At 43.2% G+C, this 18,652-nt stretch overlaps 1 protein-coding gene across 1 annotated transcript in view; it reads right to left on the bottom strand.

The window, feature by feature from the left end:
• The window catches only part of wwox (WW domain containing oxidoreductase), a 125,308-nt gene that overhangs the window by 91,530 nt on the left and 15,126 nt on the right, over positions 1-18,652 (bottom strand). The window lies entirely within an intron of this gene.

Genomic DNA, 18,652 nt, shown 5'->3' with positions numbered 1-18,652 from the left:
TCAAGGATTGCTTCTCTATTGCTCTTCTTGAGTTTTTATTTATAGTTAAAGGTTTTTTTGTGGAGGATGAAGGATGTTGTATACTGTATAGATGGACCATTTAAGTTTCTCATTTTTGATTTTGAGGATATAAACATAAAAATTAACTATTATTTTCATTCAGGCTGGTAGAAAATATGTGAAAAGAGAGCTGATATGTGGTCACAGTCCTGTCTGAAGAACTCCAAAGCTTTTGACTGCATGTTCTCATCGCGCGTGTGTATGTGTGGCTCATCTTACACCATATGTTGGGAGACAGGGTGAGGATAGGAGAGGAGAAGAGAAAGATAAATGACTAAAGAAGTGAATGCATAGCTGCATTTACACACTGAGGAGGACAGGCTAAATATTCATCATCCTCTCCATCCCACTGTAGCATTCTGCTGCAGGGCAAAGGCCTCAGCAGAGACGCAGACAGGCCTAAAGGAGCATATCTCTTTAATAACAGCGTACAACCATGTTTTTTTTTTTGTCTGTGATAAAGCGTGTCAACTTAGCCTTCCTGTCTGTGCCCCCCCCACCCCCCACCCCCCACCAATCCTTTCTCTGCATCTTCATCAGTAGAGGCCCTCTCAACAGACAACCCGGGTTCAATCTCCCTACAACATATGAGCTCACGTGGGACCTCGGTGTACGAGTGCGTGCAGCGTGAACCGAGGTGCAGCGTGTTCCGTTCAGACTAACGGCCCATTAGACTCATCCCTCATGCTGTAGAGAGAAAAGGAGTGAGATATTGCTCCCAGGACTCCCAGCTGGGCTCTGGGTTCAGTGGCACCAGGTATTCTTGATGCTACCGTTCCCCTTCGTCCTGCCCGCTATCCCTGAGGAACGCTGTCAGCTCACATTACACCCCGGAAGAGCGTTCAGCATTCCGCTCCCCGTCTGCCGCCACCACCACTACTACCGCTCCCCTGTCAGCCTTTTTCCACTGATCTGATCTCCGGTCTGTGGACGTCATATGGGAATGTCTTTCCCTCTGCGTGTCTGTCTCTGCAGAGCCAAGTGTATATGACACCCACAGCAAGGACGCTCCATGGAGCAGTGAGCACAAAGAAAACAAGAAAGGGTTAAGAGCGCCTTCTGATGGAAATGTGATTCTTCAGGCATTTTACAGACACCTTAACTGCATATTTATACATGCATACACGGGCACACGCACACCCCCACACACACAAGCACACAACAAATTCAATGTTGTGACTCAAGGGTAAAATCACGCTATCACACCATTATCTATGCCTGAATTATTCTCTTGATGCTACTCTATACATTATATGGATGCTATTACAAAGCATTAAAGGGCTGATTATGGCTATTATAGATATGATTATAGGGTACCTGCTTATATGATCTGCACACAGCAGTAATCACAGGTGAGAGGAGACAACTGTCTAATTTAATGACTTGTATGTGCAGGATTCACACTCTTGGCCACTTTTACACGGTGTACATACACAGAAATGCAGGTAAAGCAAAAAGGGGATAGCTGTAAAAGAAATACTACAGGTCACCAGGTATTCATACAAGTGTAAGACGAAGATGAGTGATGTGAGAAAACTTCACGGCAAGCCTTCAGTTGTTCTTATGAAAAGGAGAACTTAATTTTACACTGAGAAAAATGAGACATTACTTGGAAACAAGGTCAGAGAAGGCAGCAGTGTGATAATTAACGGGTCAGTATAAGGCCTCCTCAACAGGGTAGCCCCTCCATGTGTGTATGACCAGCAGAGAAGATGAGAGCAGGTGTCAGCTTGACGAACACATATCCCCTTCTCTAGAGACAGGGGGGGAAAGGGAAGGAGAGCTGGAGTAATGGGAGACCAAAGGGAGGATAGAGGGGGGCTGAAGGGGGGCCACTGGAGCAAATCCAGCAGGGAGAAGGTGAGCAGCCTGCCCGCCTACCCTCCCCCTGCAGATTGAAGTCTTGCGAAGAAAATAAAGTTTATTGCCTGGAAAGAGGGGGGAAAAAGCATGTAAAAAGCATTAAAGCGATGGAGGTGAACAATTAGACAGATGGCCAGGTTTTGGAAGGAGAAGAGGGGAAAAAAAGGGTAGAAAAAGAGAGGAAGAACGCACAGACGCAATCGTTCAGGGTTTTTATGAGGACCCTGACAACTCCTGGTCTCTTCAAGGGCAAAGGAAAAGTGAGAGGCAGCGAAGCCTCTCTGGTTAACTCTGGAGTAATCGCTGAGTGTGCAACACCACAGAGCTCGGCTCGGGGTGACAGAGCTTACCGCCCCCAGCTACACACAACCTACCGCTCCATCTAAATGCAAAAGGCAAATTATGAATGAAACACACGTGTAAATAAGTTTCTTACGACTTGAAAACTAGAAAACTGTGGCAAATGTCCATCTTCAAGACATTATGTGCATCTGCAAAGGAGCCAGAGAAAGCCACGATTGGGGCAGAAAGCAGCAAGGTCACCATTATGATAACATGGGCGTCAGATCTCTCAGCCCTCTAACTCCTGCCACCATGTCTAACCTTTTGCCCACACCTCCAAGAACAACCTTTCACCAGGAGGAAGGAGAACAGGGAAGGAGGGAACCGAGAGCAAGGATGGAGAGAAAACGTGGGGAGAGAAGGAAGTTGGCCTCTGCAGAGGTTCTCCTCGTCTCTCCTGGTGTTTTCCACGTGTGCTGGGGAGTGACATGTGGTCACTGCTGTGGGGAAAGATGAAGACAGGATGGGGGATGGAGGGGGAAGAGTTCTAATACAATTATAACTGGGGCAATCCAATCCAATAAAATGAAGAGGTATTAGGGCAGGGGAGCCCCATCCTGTTCAATAAGACACTGGACCACTCTCCTAACTCTTAAAACACACACATGTAGGCATACTCACACACGCACACACAGGTACACACACTTCGCTGACCCCTTTAATAGCATAGCAGCCACCCTTAATGGAGGCAAGCAAGTGGAACCGCCAAATAATACACTGTCTTAATGCACTAGGCTCAATCTCATCCCCTCTCCCCTTATCCTTCTCAGCCTTCCCTCTCACACTTTAACCCCTGTTTCCATCTTCCCTCACCTCGTGCTGCCCCCTCACCACCTCAGCTCCCCTTATAGATCACCAATGCAGGGACAACACTTAAGAAATCAAAAGTACCCCCATATATACAAAACACTTAGCCTGCAGACCCCGGTTAACATCCCAGGCGGTGGAGAAGGATGGTAAAAGCCGGAGTAGGGGAAGACAAAAAGTGTACTATTTCTGTAGTTTGTTGTGGTTTCCATTGCTCCCTACCGGCTATCAATATAAAGCAGCAGCAATATTACACGAGCGTATTTTAACCAGCAGGTGCGGAGGTAAGGTGTTGTAATGGCGGTGAAAGTGAATGAGCAGGGAAGACACCATGTGAAAAGGGCACCTTATAAAAGCAATTAGAGAAATGACTTTGAGCCCCTCTTCTTGCTCTGTAGATTAGAACAGGCCTCGGAGGGAGGAACAGAGGAACCCAGATCTCTATGACCTTGTCCGCAACACGCCACACTAAATTGGTCATCAGCTTTTAAGACTGTATTTTATCATAGATATATATTTTTAGCAAAAAGAAAAAGAGAAAAAGAACGGGGGGGGGTTGTGGAATGTGCTGGTCGTATATCATCCTGTCACAATTATGACGTTTGTTCATAAATACCAACCAATTTCCTCTCCACCTGGCTAAGTCACATGTGCTTGTGCTTGTGCTTATGCACGCGCCATACACCAACAAAGAAATATGGACACACACCACGTGCGGTGAACGCACATGCACACCACAAATAAAGAAACAGACACATCTGGCTGGGCGCCCTACCACAGGTCTGAGAACTGACCTCCACACACAGACAAAGAGACGAAATACACACTCAAACATGCATTCGAGCACCTAACACACAAATTAATGCACACACTCTACACATTACAAACACAAACACACACACAAACAAACAAATGCACGCGCACATACACATCCACTCACTCACTGACATGCACACACACTGCAATTAATAGGGAGGCAGGTCTCTGGTGAGGAAGAGAAAGTGCCTGTTCAGCACATACAGGCAGAATATGCAATTTCCTCCAGTTAAGTCTGTATTAAATTGATTTCTTCTTTCTCTGACACGGACTGGGTTTTTCCCCCCTAATGAAAGCGGGATAATCTACAGGTTTTCCCTTTCCTGAAATCAAGTTACAAATCAAGCAATTGCAGGGGCAGATATGGGAAAGGTGAAGGAAGGACATGGGATGATTTTCCAGATGAGAAACATGGAGAATGAGGCACATACGTGCTGATACTCTTAACACGGACATCAGGGGCACCTCGCACACACACACTCGCACACACACGGAGTAAAGGCCAGGCCTCGGTTAAGCACTTTCTGGCATTTGTGTTCAGTGACCTACCAAGGCTACTGCAGGCCGTGTTAGTAAATGCAGCATTAATGACAGTAATTAATGAAACACATGAATTAGTAAGCACTTCAATCGGTTAATCACTCAGTCAAACCTGACGAGGAATCCTGTAGAGGCTGCAGAGAAATACTGAGCATGCTGAGAAAAACACAAAGGAGAGAAAAAGGGGAAATAACTACAGATAACCTGCAGTAGAAGAAGTATTCATTTCTTTTAATTGAGTAAAAGTAGCTATAATCCTCCTTCTATTAAAAAATGGACAAGCAAATGTATTAGTAAGTATTAAGAGCAATATAAACTAAAAGTACTCATGCATACACAACGGCAGTGTGAGATAATTACATTTTATATTATAGAATTATTAATATACTGAGACGAGGTGATTTTAAGTACTTCCTATACTGCTGTGTAATTTAATTTACTTTATAGTGACGTATTATATTTTACATGTTCATCATAGGATTTCTTAATCTGCAATGTAACTATTAACTTTACCTGTCAAATAGATTTAGTAAAATAAAAACTATTACCCTGTAATGTAGTGGAGTAGCATACAACAGCAACAAATGGAAATACTTAAAATGAGTACAACAATCAAGCAATTTCCACCACTACATAACATATATATTTTAGATCAGTGTAAATTGGAAAAATCACATAAGAAATATAAAATCTATATGAAATAAAAACAGAAATATTTTTGCATTATAATATCAATTCTTGTTGTTACATTTCAACTTAAATCATCACAAATACACAATACTCTATGTGTGAATAAATTTATAAAAATAATTTTTCTAAAGCAGACTGTTTCAGGGATAGGTGATACGTGAGTCCGTTCGATGGATTACACAGAAAGTGCAAGAAGACGTAATCAAGCCTGTTACTGTCCTGATATTGAGAATTTCTTTACCTTCCATAGGAGAGAGACAGACAGGTCAGAGAGAGAGAGAAAAATAAAGACAGAGAGGTGGAAAGAGCAGGAGAGAGAGTGTGAGAGCCCGAGACACAGAGACAGAGAGAGAGACAGAGATGGGAAATGAAAAGGACAGGGCGGTCATCATAATTGCAGAGTTTGCTTTTCGGATGCAGACAGACCAGGGCCATGGGGCCTGAGGCAGATATCAGATTCCACACAAACACACACATACACACGCACATACAAACTTACACGTGCATCCATGTGCATCCATATATACAACACACACACACACACACACACACACACACACAAGAGAGAGATTCCACGGTCAGAACATGTAAGTGTGTTTTCATTAAGGCAAAGGACAACTGATATCATTTCAGAAGTGTTATGTGTGCATTTGTGTTATATAACGAATAAAGTGTGAATTGAGACGGTAATATCCAGCTTTCAATCCTAACAAGTCTTTCTGTGTCTATAAGTGTGTGTGAGTGTGTGTGTGTGTGTGTGTGCGTGCGTGTGTGTGTCTCAGTTTCTGCCTCTACTCCACTTCTCCGCTCCTTTCGTCCAGCACAGAGCCTGCTCAGATTTACATTAAAAAGTGATGGAGATTTAAATAATGTGTCTATGTTCTCAGAAAGACATTAAGAGATTTTCATCTTACTCTCCTCTTCCTCTCTGTCTCTTCCTCTCCATTTCCTCACCCTCTCCTGCTCCTATCTCCCCCCTCATCTCACCCACTCCATCTCCGCCAGATTCGCAGACAGTGCACATTTTCCTGCATGTCTTCAGTGTAACCGATACCCCTAACAACCAGGATTTTAATGCGATCCATATTGCTCCCTAATATTTCAGATCTCAGAATAAGCACTGGCAATTACATATTTACACCCAGCTTATTTTGCAATTCTGCACAGGGACTTTAGTGTATGGCTGAACGGCACACGCAGACTTAGATGCTGATTATGTTGTGGTAAGATGACAATAAAGTCAGAGAAAAACTCCTAGACCCTGTGCACTTATACTCTATACACAACTTTCTATTTGGGGGTGTCAGCAATAAAGCTCAACACTCACAAGTACAAAATAATGTGTTCTTTTCAAGTGTGGCAGTAATGTGATTGTTTTATCTAAACCTGCTAGTTTTACACTGTTTAATTTCTCCTCAAACACACGTGCCTTGTATCATCTCGGTATCCGGAGGGCTGGTAAGGTACCAAACACACTCGCAGAAATGCGCACATTTACACATGTGTATACTGTTGTAGTGAACACACATCGCTGTACAGAGATGATAAATTAAGCCCATTTGATTTGGTTACCCGAGCTCTTTTTGTATCAGCTTTATAAAAAAACATAAGCATAACATAATTGAATAAGAAAGGAATCTGGCAATTAAGAAACACGGAGGCCTTTGATGTGAGTAAGTGTATAATAGGCCTTTTGATGAAGGAGTGTTTTACACTCCGCAGGGTCTGGTATGCACTTTGATTAAAAGCTCTTTTGTTTGGCAATATTGTAACTGCTTACCATTTTCCACTGTCACAATAGTTTGTCCTGGAAATACAAAAGATTGTGCCTTTTTTTTCCTCCTCTCAGGATAAAGTCTCTTGTTTTCTCTGGTATGAAATCCCACAGTAGTGATACTGAGTTGAAGGGAACAAATGAATGAATAAAAGAGCGACCTGGTATAAAATGTTTTAGAAGGGGAAATAAAGGGAAAAACAGTGGCACTATCAGATATGAAACAATAATTATTATTATTATTAGATATAATGGTAATTTTCATATTCATAAACACCTTCATTACCAACACACTGTAGTTGTTAAAGCACCATTTACATGATCTACCCTGTCTGTTGATAAGGTCATGTGGTTTTGCATTCTGTTACAGTGTTAAACAGATTTGAATAATAGGATTCTCATCATGCATCTTTAGCCCCTTGTCGCCTGATAATAGCCTGAAAGACGCTCGTTGAACAATGTAATAAATGCATCATGTGACCTCAGCAAAGGTCGGGGGTCAGCGAGCCACCGATTGCCAGCGGAGTGCCGGCCTGACAGAGAATAAATGATGCCTCGTAAACAAATTGAATTATTGCTTTAATTCATGCAGTCTGATTAAATTTACAGAGAGAAGAGTCCTTCACAAGGGAACAGAGGAGCGAAGGAATGACAGCGTGGAGGAAGGAAAGAAGAAAAGGAGGAGAAGAGGTGGACGACGGGACATGGACAAAGGAGGAGAAGAGGTGGACGACGGGACATGGACATGCACCTTCTCCCTCCATCCCTCCATCCCTCCATCCCGCGACATCTTTGGCTCCACTGGAGGAGAGTAACTATATTAACAATCCCGATCATCTCACAAGACTGTGCTTTCTGTAGACAGCGAGTCTTCCTTTTGTCTCTCAGCTAAATGTAATAAGGTTGTGTTAAATTGAGTTGGGCCGGGCCAGTAGGCTGACTCCCTGCCCTGGCACGAACTGAGTGACAATAAGCAGGAGACAGGTCTGAATTTCATAAACTGATACACAGACTACGGTTTGTCTGTTGAATAAACATTTTAAGAAGTTTGGATAATTGAGAAAGTAAAGAAAATGTGCATAGGGGTAAAGACTGACTGAGCCCAATTAGGCTGTAGCTGGGGATTGAGGATGCTTAAATCTGAGGAAATCTTTAAAGAAATTTGTGTAAGCTTATTGTAATGGGCAAAAGGGAAAGCCCATCTCCTATGGTACATCCCATGAACCAAAAAAAAAAAAACCCTGAATGAAACATCAGTATTAAGTTGGGTCTATCACCCAAAGCTGCATTAGGTCTCTCCTCAGTTTGCTTCTTAATTCCATCCGAGTAATCCCACATTATTGCCCTCTAACAGTACCCTAAACGGAGAATAAAAAGTTTGCTCCCCTCTAGCAGTGTATTACCAGGAAACAACAGGCCCTCTCCTCATTAAGTTATAGATATAAATGCTCCAAAGCATGAAATTACCCCCGAGCCTCCCTCTCCAAATAACCTGGTTTGCAAACAAATGATCCGAGCACAAGCAGTAAAAGGCAGATTATTAAAATAATAGGAGGGATTTAAATTTGCATCCACAGAACAATTCAGCAAAGGACTGTGCAATTACTCCTCCCCCTCCTCTTCCCCTGTTCATTCCACCTTTCTATTGCAAGCCAAGTCCCTCGCACTTTATTGTGTCCATCTGTTCTTTCTAAAAAAAGGCAGAGTTTGATATCTTCAGGTCTGTCTGTATTTGTGTGTATGTGACCTACCACAGGAGTATGCACAAGTATCTGGTACTATCTGGTTATTTTCTATATGGCAGTATCTTAATCAAAACGACAATCAATTTACAGGCTTGTGCTTTTTTATTCTCCTTGTCCCACACCCTTATTTCTCTATTCCTGTCTTACACTATGATAAATATCTAACTTTATCCTGGGACAATAACAGTACCTCCTCCAATGCTGGAGTAAATGGGGAGCGATGAGCTGAACGGACAAGGCAAAGGGTGCTCAGGTCTGCATTACCTCTGAGTTATGGCCTCCATTTGCATCTCAATCAGCCTCTTTGGAGAGCCCACCACCTTGGTAACACCCCCATCACACCACAGCCACCCCGGGTAATCAGGGAGATTTAGTGGGACTGGCAGCCTTCCGTGGGCACCCCCTGGCTGGGGCTCGCAGCTCATTCCCAGCCCCTGGTCTCGCTAAGGGCCCTCTGGGCCACATCCAAACACAGGAGAATGGCAGCACTTAACAAGACTGAGGAAGACCAAAATAGACGAGCAGCAGGAACAGGCCATAAAACAGAGGGAAAACAAAGCACCCGAGTGATTGTAATAGATGTTCCAGCATAGATGTCTGCATAGTGTTCTGTATTGCTGCCTCATTATAACAGGAGAAAAAATAAAACAAACTTGAACTTGTGACCTTAGGTGAGAACATTTTATCTCAGAGTTGATGATGGCACTGACACCATCCCACTGCTCCCCTGCAGCAAAAACAGGCTCTCTCTAACGTGTAATGGGAGGTTGCGCACCCACAAACACAAACATGCACACACGCACACACAGCTACATGGTGTGATTTGCAGATAGTGAATAGCTCCACTTGAGAGTTGCCTCTCTAGTTAGCGCTGTCTCATGGCTGAACCCTGCTAAGGTATTATTACCTACACTCAGCCCTATTGATATTGTGACTCAAGCATCTGTTCACCTCCTTGTTACTGCCTGGACCCCAGCACAGCATCCGATCTGCCTGTGTGCATGGCGTGCGTGTGTGTGTGTGTGTGTGTGTGTGTGTGTGTGTGTGTGTGTGTGTGTGTGTGTGTGTGTGTGTGTGTGTGTGTATCCCAGACCTCTAGGGTAGTGAGTAGTCACTGTGCACAGTAGAAGGCGAGAGGCTGAGGAGGCTAATAGAGAAACACTCGACACACCAGGGGCCTAATCAACTGCGAAAGACGTGTACCCATAGCTCCAAATCTCTCTCCAACACAAACGCACTCTGGCCTTTCGTTCTCCCTCTAATCTCACTGATACTCTAAACTCCACACCGCCTACACCGATGACCCATCGCACAAAGACTCTGTAAGCAAAGCGTGTAGAAAAACAACAATAAAAGAGAAGGCAAGAGTGGAAACCAAACTTGAGCTGCAAATACAGATGGCTCAGGTGAGCAGAAGACTAAACAAAAAGGGAAACAGGAGGAGAGTGAGGTTTGAAGATGGAGGGCTGAGTTTCAGTTATCAGAATCAAATATTAGTGAGGGGAAAAAAACTGGGGAGTGGGTAACATTAATCAAAGTGTTCACCTAGTGGGCAGCCATATGGCAGATCAGCACGCCAACAGTGCAAACTTGCTGATCTTCAGTAACGGGGTGCAATTAATTCCACTGGCTGCATTCATCTCTTCCCTCACAAACTAAAGGAAGGGAGGTAGAGAAGAAGGAGAGAGAACAGAGGAGGGTTTGTTATGACTCTTTACTCTTCCTCCTCAACTCTTTTTTCCTTTCTCTCTCTCTCAAAGCGAAGGAATCAAAGCCAGGTGATGAATGAGGTGGACACAAGGGCCTCAGGTAGCTGCTGTGGCGATGGTGGGGGGAGTGATGGAGGGTGGGACAAGAAAAAGTGGAGAAATTAGGAAGCTGAGGGAGGAGGAGGCAGCGGTGTGGAGGGGATTAGTTTATTCTAAGAACTGGCAAAGGCATTTGCAAGTCCTTAAAATCCATATTTATGTGTGTATTTGTTTATTTTTCCCCACCAAGACAAATTCAGTGCACAGCTTAGTTCAATATCAGATCTTTGCTTATATCAGCTCACATTATTAATAAGATATTAAGGATTGCATTTAGTAAAAGTTTATAGAGGGAAGTGTCCCAACAACATTACTAAAATGACAAAGTCAGAATGTAATGCCATTAATGAACTACCCAATTGAGTGTAAGGCACACACAATACCACTTATACCACAATATCACAAAATAGAGCTTCATAAATTCAATGTAAATACCATTATATGGCGGACATAATAGCTATTTCTACGCTCGGCTGCGCAAATCACAGAGTGTATATTAACACTTTCCAACTCTCCTAAAAATCACAGTAGTGCCCATAAAATCCTTTTTGAAAGGTGGCAGAAAAACTTTGTTATTACCATGAATTTGTCAGAGAGTAGGAATTAGTTAATTAGTTTGCATTGTTAGCAACTGAGGCACACAAAAAAAAAATGCAGATCACCCTCATAACACAATCTCAGTAAAAATCTGGGCAGAAGTTTCTGTGCAAGATTAAACCAAATACAGTGTTTTTATAAGATATCAATTCATTAAAATGTAAATTAAAAGAGCAAACAAGATAATGATAAGTGTCATCACTCTCAGTCATTTCTTTCTTCAGCTGGATAGAGAAGGATTTTATGGGAAAAGATGATCAGCGTTCGAGAATTCACTTGGTGAGCCGGCAGAATAAAGTGAGCACAACCTGACCACACACACACACACACCCACACCCACGCCCACACCCACACACACACACCCTCGTGGCTCTAAAACCTCTTTTGGTTTTATGTAAAATTAGCGTCTCCCTTGGCTCTTAACACAAGCTCATCTCCATTAGCCGCAACCTAGTAAAACTGACTCCTGCAAATGAGTTGTGGATGTGCATTCCCCCGGCCCGCTCATCTCTCCCATCCATACAAATATACTGCATCTACTATCTCATGTCCATATCTCCATAAGTCAGCTCATCCCATAGGTCTAGTCACCATACCACCCATACCAATATCATAAATGACTGTGGGGGAAGCCTTTCATTAGGGCAGCAATGCCCCTCCACCCCCCTAATCAGGGTATTTTCTTTGTGCTCATTGGGATGGTGCTTTATGGCCCAAACGGGGCTCCGTTAATGAGGAAGTACACATGTCTCCATTTCCTGTCTAGCCAGGTCGGCAGTTCCTGTATTTGGCCCTATTATAACCACAAGGCTTTTTTTAATGAGGTATATTCATCTTGGTCATGCATCAAACACCATGCAGACATACAAAAACAGCATAACTGAAAAGACACACAGAATTAATTGCATCACAAAAACACTCTAGCCAAACACTGTGGTATAACCAGGTAGCGTAATGCTAACCTTTGGAGAATGTGAGGAAATAAATGACAAAATGAATGTCAGGGAAGATATTTAGATGTCTTCTGTCATCTCTCACAAACGGGGGTTGGACTATACAATGCCCACATGATGACAGCTGAATCATTGCAATGTCACAGTAAATTCTGTTACAGTGTCCTCCACAAACTCTCTGCTTTTTCACATTCTGCTCTCAGCCCAGTCATTCTTCTCAATCCCCCTCTCCACACCTCTGATCTCCCGATGTCCCCGTCTTTTCTTCTCTCCATCATCTCCTCTTCACTCCCAGGCCTCGTTGACATTAACCTGGAGCACTCACATTTTCCCATGGTTCTCCATGTTGCTCGCCGCATGTCAGAGCGGGAGGCTTTATGGCCCACATCCATCAGCGTCACATGCCAGGATTTATGGGAGATGGAGTCCAAACCTGATCGCTCTGAATCAGTCTTTCTGAAGCCGACCCCTGGGCCGCTGTGGGATGTAATGGATGAGCATCCTTGCCCCCCACCCCCACCTCTCTTCACTCTCCTCTCCTCACCCATACTCTGCACTCCTCCCTTCATCTCTCTTGATTTTTGCTCCCCTCTGCCCATCAGTCCAGCCCTCTTCCTTGCCCTAGTTGGCTCGTCTTGGTCATTTATTTAAACCTAATGGAGATTTGGTTACCAAAAATTAATGAGGCACTCAAGGAAATATCCAAATGCACCAACATACACTCAGGCAGACATAAGCTCATCATTCATTTCTGTGTGTAGGGTTTTATTTGGGCTAATTCATCATGACACTGTATTAATAGGCAGCAGTGCCCTTCAGAGGAGAGATGAGAGGCACCAATTAACTCTGTTCACTGTTCACTGCCACAGACGGACCTGTAGGAATGACAAAGGTCTGTCAAATTACTCTGTCCTGTAGCAGCTCTCTGTGTGTTACAGAACATTGCTGTAAATGACGAGGGAGAGGAAGCTCAGTGCGTGATCAAGTGAAGCTCAATGAGATCTAATAGGGTGCAGGTCCTGTTTTACAGGGTTCGCCATACAGCCTGAATGGACAAACCAACAACTGGAAAGGGCTTTAAGCGCTTTTGTTACTTCGCAACCACCGTAGTTTCTCCTACACTCTTGGAGGGCTGAGCTGTATTGAAATGGTTGCAATCTGCTACTTCACCACTAGATGCCTGCTGCATTGGTTAGTTGAAAACTCTGCAGAGTTTCCAGCTGACTTGTTTAAAATGGAGAATTGCTTATTAATCATGCTAGAAGACTGAGGCCAAAGCGACATGTCCCAGGCAGCGTTCTCTCTAGTTCACGATCCATTTAGAAGACATGGAAGTAAAGAAACAACATTGTTCTTGTATTGCAATATAGAGCTAGTTAATCCTAGTACTATAAGTATTAGATTTATGTGTCAAATCTAACAGTATGTTTCACCTTTGATGTGAAAACAGGAAGAAAGGACAAAGCAATGTGTTAAGCAAACACAATTATTTACAAATCACGACTTTGGCCAGGTTTGCTGGAATGTAATACGCCAAATAGAATTAAATGGTGATCCTTGGTCTTCTTCAACCCTTGCTCACTACTGTGGTTGTGGTAAGATAGTTGGCTGGACATGATAACATTTGCAGTTTTTAGGACAGACACACTTTCTGTTCCTTACTCATATATTTAGACACCACCCTCACCCTCCAAAACTTTTTGTAACCCTCCTACTACAGACCCATGTGCACCACTTGTGGAGATCTCCAAAGCTTGGAGCTACAGTTGCTAAGCTGTGATTGGACACCTGCTGTTCAAGGGAGCACTTTTGCGAACAGTCAATTATCAAAATAGTGCTTAAAAGTTAACTGTCCACACAGAAAAAATAACCAAATTCATTATGACACACTGGTGGAACAAAAGGCTCACCAAAGTTCGAGACATAATATCATCCAGCTCTTGGCAGAAATCATCAGCTGGGCCCCCATGGTCTACATATGATGCTGTGACTGAGGGAGTTATAGGTTAAAAGGTCAAACTGTGTTCACTGGTTTACAGCAGGTGTTATTACAGTTTGATTTGATATATTTACCCAACCTGTTCACCTTCTAACCTGCCTCCATATAGAGCTGGTTATCTAAAAGTTGTACAGTAAACACACGCCCACACACACACACACACAAACACACTCAACTGGAACATGTGAAATAATATTGCCCTGCGGCCCCCCAAACAGGTCCGTACCCTAATAAAGACTTTACACTATGAAAGAAACACCGTGAGGCAGCTCCGACACCTCTGAGCCTCCCTCAACATACACACAAACACATACACACACACAGGTGCTGTGCCTGGTCACAGGTCAGGAGAGTCTGTAGCTCTCTGTGGTCCGGGGGGATCAGAGTCGCTTGAACCTGTAATATGCTCCCCTTTCCCTTGGTGCCACTTGTTGGGGTTTTAGTGCAGGGGAAATTACACCTGCTCTCTAGCCTGAGACCACTGACACTGGGGATTACACACTCACAAACACAAACACATGAACACACAGGTAATCCTAAGAGGAACTCTAAATTCAAACAGTCAGACAGAGGGAGTGCATGTGTGGGAGTGCACGTGTGATGTTGCATTTATATCTCGACATCACTGATCAACAAAACATTTTATAGGAGTGCTTCACACACCATTAAAACACTGGTACCGTTTTGAAAGTATGCGCAGCCCAAATGGCAATAACAGATTAACAGCCCTGCTCTCCATCCTCCATTTCCACATGTGAGTCGGCTCAATGGAAGACTATGACCTGCTTTTACCACCCAAACCCAGCATGTAGGGTGTGAAAATAAAGTAAAACAGTGATTTATTCACATCTTATACACAAGATCAATATCATGTAACAAAGTTGTGTAAGATTAGGATACATTATGCTGCTAATACTATTCTGTAGGCCTAATCATTTCCCAATGTGTAGGCTTAATCAATGATTAGATGGGGAGGCCGCTTCATCATCTAAATGTTCAACTAAAATGAACACAACATCTAGCCTACTCTGCAAGTCAAATGTGAGCTGAGAGATAATCATTGATATGGGGCAGGAGAGAATGAAACTAATAAAAAGGCAGTGTATCAAAGTATCGCAGTTAAGCATTAGTCACGTGAGGGCAACTACGCCACAACTCTGGTGTTCTCTAAATGAATCCCCCTCGTCCCATGCTTGATTTATGGACCTGTAAAAACACACGTTGTTTTTAATCTACTGCTGCCTGAATCTGCCCCTCTAATGAAATGTGGATCTGAGTATGTGTGTGTGTGTGTGTGTGTGTGTGTGTGTGTGTGTGTGTGTGTGTGTGTGTTTAGGTAGGTGTGTGTGTGTGTGTGTGTGTGTGTGTGTGTTTAGGTAGGTGTGTGTGTGTGTGTGTGTGTGTGTGTGTGTGTGTGTGTGTGTGTGTGTGTGTGTGTGTGTGTGTGTGTGTGTTTGATAATGATGTATGGGCTGAGGTCTGATTCTTTGAGCATGAATTTTCTCTCTGATAAATATGCATTCAGTTACACAGACTGATTAAGCTGTAAACCAGTGTTAACTCTGTGTCAAAGTACATACAAACACACACATATACATACTTACATGTGCACACACACCTACACACACAAACAGGCACACAACTTCCCAGAAAATAATGATAGCAGTGCCTGGGGCAGGATTGTTTGGATGCCTGGAGCGGTTCACTGATATCAATTCCATGAGACCTGACTGCAGAGGATATCCTATAAACACAAGACAAGGCTCAGAGACAGCCATATCAGCAAAAGCCACAGAGTTACAGAATGAAGGATGATTTGCCCAAAATGGTATATATTGAAATTGAGATCAAATTAATACAAATTCAAGTAAATAAATGAAAAGATTAGATTTCCACTTGCTTTTTGTTTTGTTTTTGATTTTTAAAGTTCACATCTTGGTTTAAAAAAGCACATCTCAATCTTTGTTTGGTGGTAAACAGCCCATTTTTATCACGTACACAGCAGCATCGTCATAATACCACACATTTCTTTAAGAGAGAGCACCTGACTATTGAGCTTTGCAACTGTTTTTCTTATGTCTGACATTGAGATATGTGATTTACAGTGTCAGAATGGTCAGACGTGGCAGCTGTTGACTTGTTGTGACGCACTTGTCTGTTCATTAGTGGACAATCCCTCTGTCCTTCACAACAAGCACAAACTGACAAGAGGGTAATGCGTGCACACTTTCCCCTTTCTCACATGTGAAACGCAATCAGACATGGATATGTAGGGCACCACATGCACACATACTCATTAAGTTGCCATCTCATGTCTGAATAAACTCTTGGTGGGTTATGAAAGATGATGAGTGACAGCATCAGACAATTTAAATCTCACAGAGACATCAAACACAGAATTACATCTAATTAGCCTATTGCATCTCATATGAACTTTATCATGGGATATGAGAGCCTGTGCTAGTTTCAAATTGTGCTAAATATGCTAAAAGAGCTCGGAGTAATATCAGATAAATGTTATAGCCAGTTGCCAGATGGTTTTCTGCATTTAACATTACTGTTTGCTTGTTTGGCAGACATCAACTAGCCTATTTGGCTATAGCTTATTACAAGTGGCTCATCTTCCGATTTAAAACATTACACTGTGTGCTGGACTTGTCTCTTTGTGGTCAGCACTTCTCAGACTTCAATAAAAACATTCTCAGTTGGCAGAGAGAGAAAGAGCGAGAGAAAGAGTGAAAGAGATCCAAGCAACCTCTCACCTCTCTCATCATAAGAAGCCCTCGTCCCAGGGCTATGAGCCCTCCTTCAGAGGGGCGAGTGGAAGAGTGAAGGATGAGAGTCTGTCAGGTTCAAACAACAAAGAGGTGCTGCCTTACACATCCTTCCTCAACCTGTCCCCTTCAGTGGCAGTGACATCATTTAAATCATTTAAATCCTCCCCAACATGACCTATGGCAAGTGACCCGTCATTCTAACGCTCACACCTCCATGTGAGACGACTGCTGAACTGCTTATTTAGCAGAAAATACCACCCGGCTAACAATGTGATTTATTCAAAATTATTCCTCCACGGTGCTCCTTCACACAGAGCATTTGCCCATAGTTCACTGTGGTCCAGGCAATTAGGAGCAGGCCACACCTCTCCAGGAGACAGAGCACCTGGCTATAGCAGACAGACATAAGGAGGAGGAGAGCCGAGCGGCGCACAGCTTTTCACAACGGGCTGGAATAACTAAGCAGAGCAGTGAGGGAGAGTGAGGGAGTGAGGAATGCAAGCCAGGCACTTTAGGATTCATTTAGGTTCCCCCATCTCCCTGGTCACTTTATTAGCAGTCTGGGAAGAGTGATGCATGTCCCAAAGCTATGCAAAATGCATAATCAAGCATTTAAATACACACCATGTGAATGGGCAATGTGCATGCATGTACGTGTGCACGCATACTGTACTTGTGGAGTCTATTACATAGATGCACAATCATACATACACACACACACACACACACACACAAAATGCTTACTACTGTAAAACCTCAAGGTATTACTCTTACGTACTCTTACACGTTAAACAGTCTATACTACACAAAGCCTCTTTTAGTATTCCCACAAGCTGCATTGTAACCGTCACCTGTGTAATGTAAAGAAATCCTCAGTGGTATATTACAGTAAAACCTATTGTAGTTGCCAAGCTTTGTGCGGTCGCTTGTTGGAACAATCAGAGTTGGATAAATTTAAGGAGAAAGGGGGTTTCCTCATCAAATTTACATATCGCAATTCCACCCTCATTCCATCCATCCTTTCTGCTCTCTTCAGAGCCAAGCTGATGTAGACCGTAGTTGGGGACATGGAACCTTTTTATTCCCAGTCTACAGACGGAATGCAGAGAGGAAACAAACAAATAAATAAGAAAATAAAGAGAGATGAGAACTTCTCCCTGGAGAGGCGGACACATGCTACTAATACATGAGGAAACCGACTGATTTTCACAACACCTCATCCTAGAAATAAGGGAGAGCCGCCACTTCCCTCAATGATTCAGTGGATGCACCTGAGATTAGAGGAGAGGATTGGGAGAGCTGGGAGAGCAGGGAAAGGGGGAAGTGCAGGTATAATGTTGGTGTTGTCTGGGGACAATCTGAAAGGGGGCTCTAGGGCTGCTTAAGTACAAGCTTCGACATCACCAACAACAATCTCCACTGGATTTATCTGAGCTTTAACAGTGGTGTGTCAGCAAACCATATGCAAAAAAATCACCGTTGCTCTTTAATGAAAGAAAGTGCGGCGTGTGAGAAAAAGGTATGTATATTTCAATTAATTTAAGTTTTTTAGTTTATTAGTGGTAAGCTTGCTATGATGTGATGTTGAAACATTATATGCAGTTGTTAAATCAAATCAGAATAAAAGAGTTATTAGAAAAAAAAGGTCCTGCAAGATATAAGACCTAAAATGATGAACTACAATCTACTTGGCTCTCTGGCAGCAGAGAACAGTGCTACAGACCTGCTCACTGACCTGGGAAATGGGCTGCAATTTCCTTAATCATTTTGGGAGAGAAAAGAAGAAGAAAAAAGTGGTATGGAATCGAAGGGTGAATGAAAGGGGACAAAAGTCTTTTGAGGCCTTTTGGAAAGAAAAAAAAACAGAGCCAACCAGCGAGG

Source organism: Dicentrarchus labrax, unplaced genomic scaffold (assembly GCF_905237075.1).
Source record: "Dicentrarchus labrax unplaced genomic scaffold, dlabrax2021, whole genome shotgun sequence".
Taxonomy (NCBI): Eukaryota; Metazoa; Chordata; class Actinopteri; family Moronidae; genus Dicentrarchus; species Dicentrarchus labrax.
This window is presented reverse-complemented; position numbering and strand designations above follow the sequence as displayed.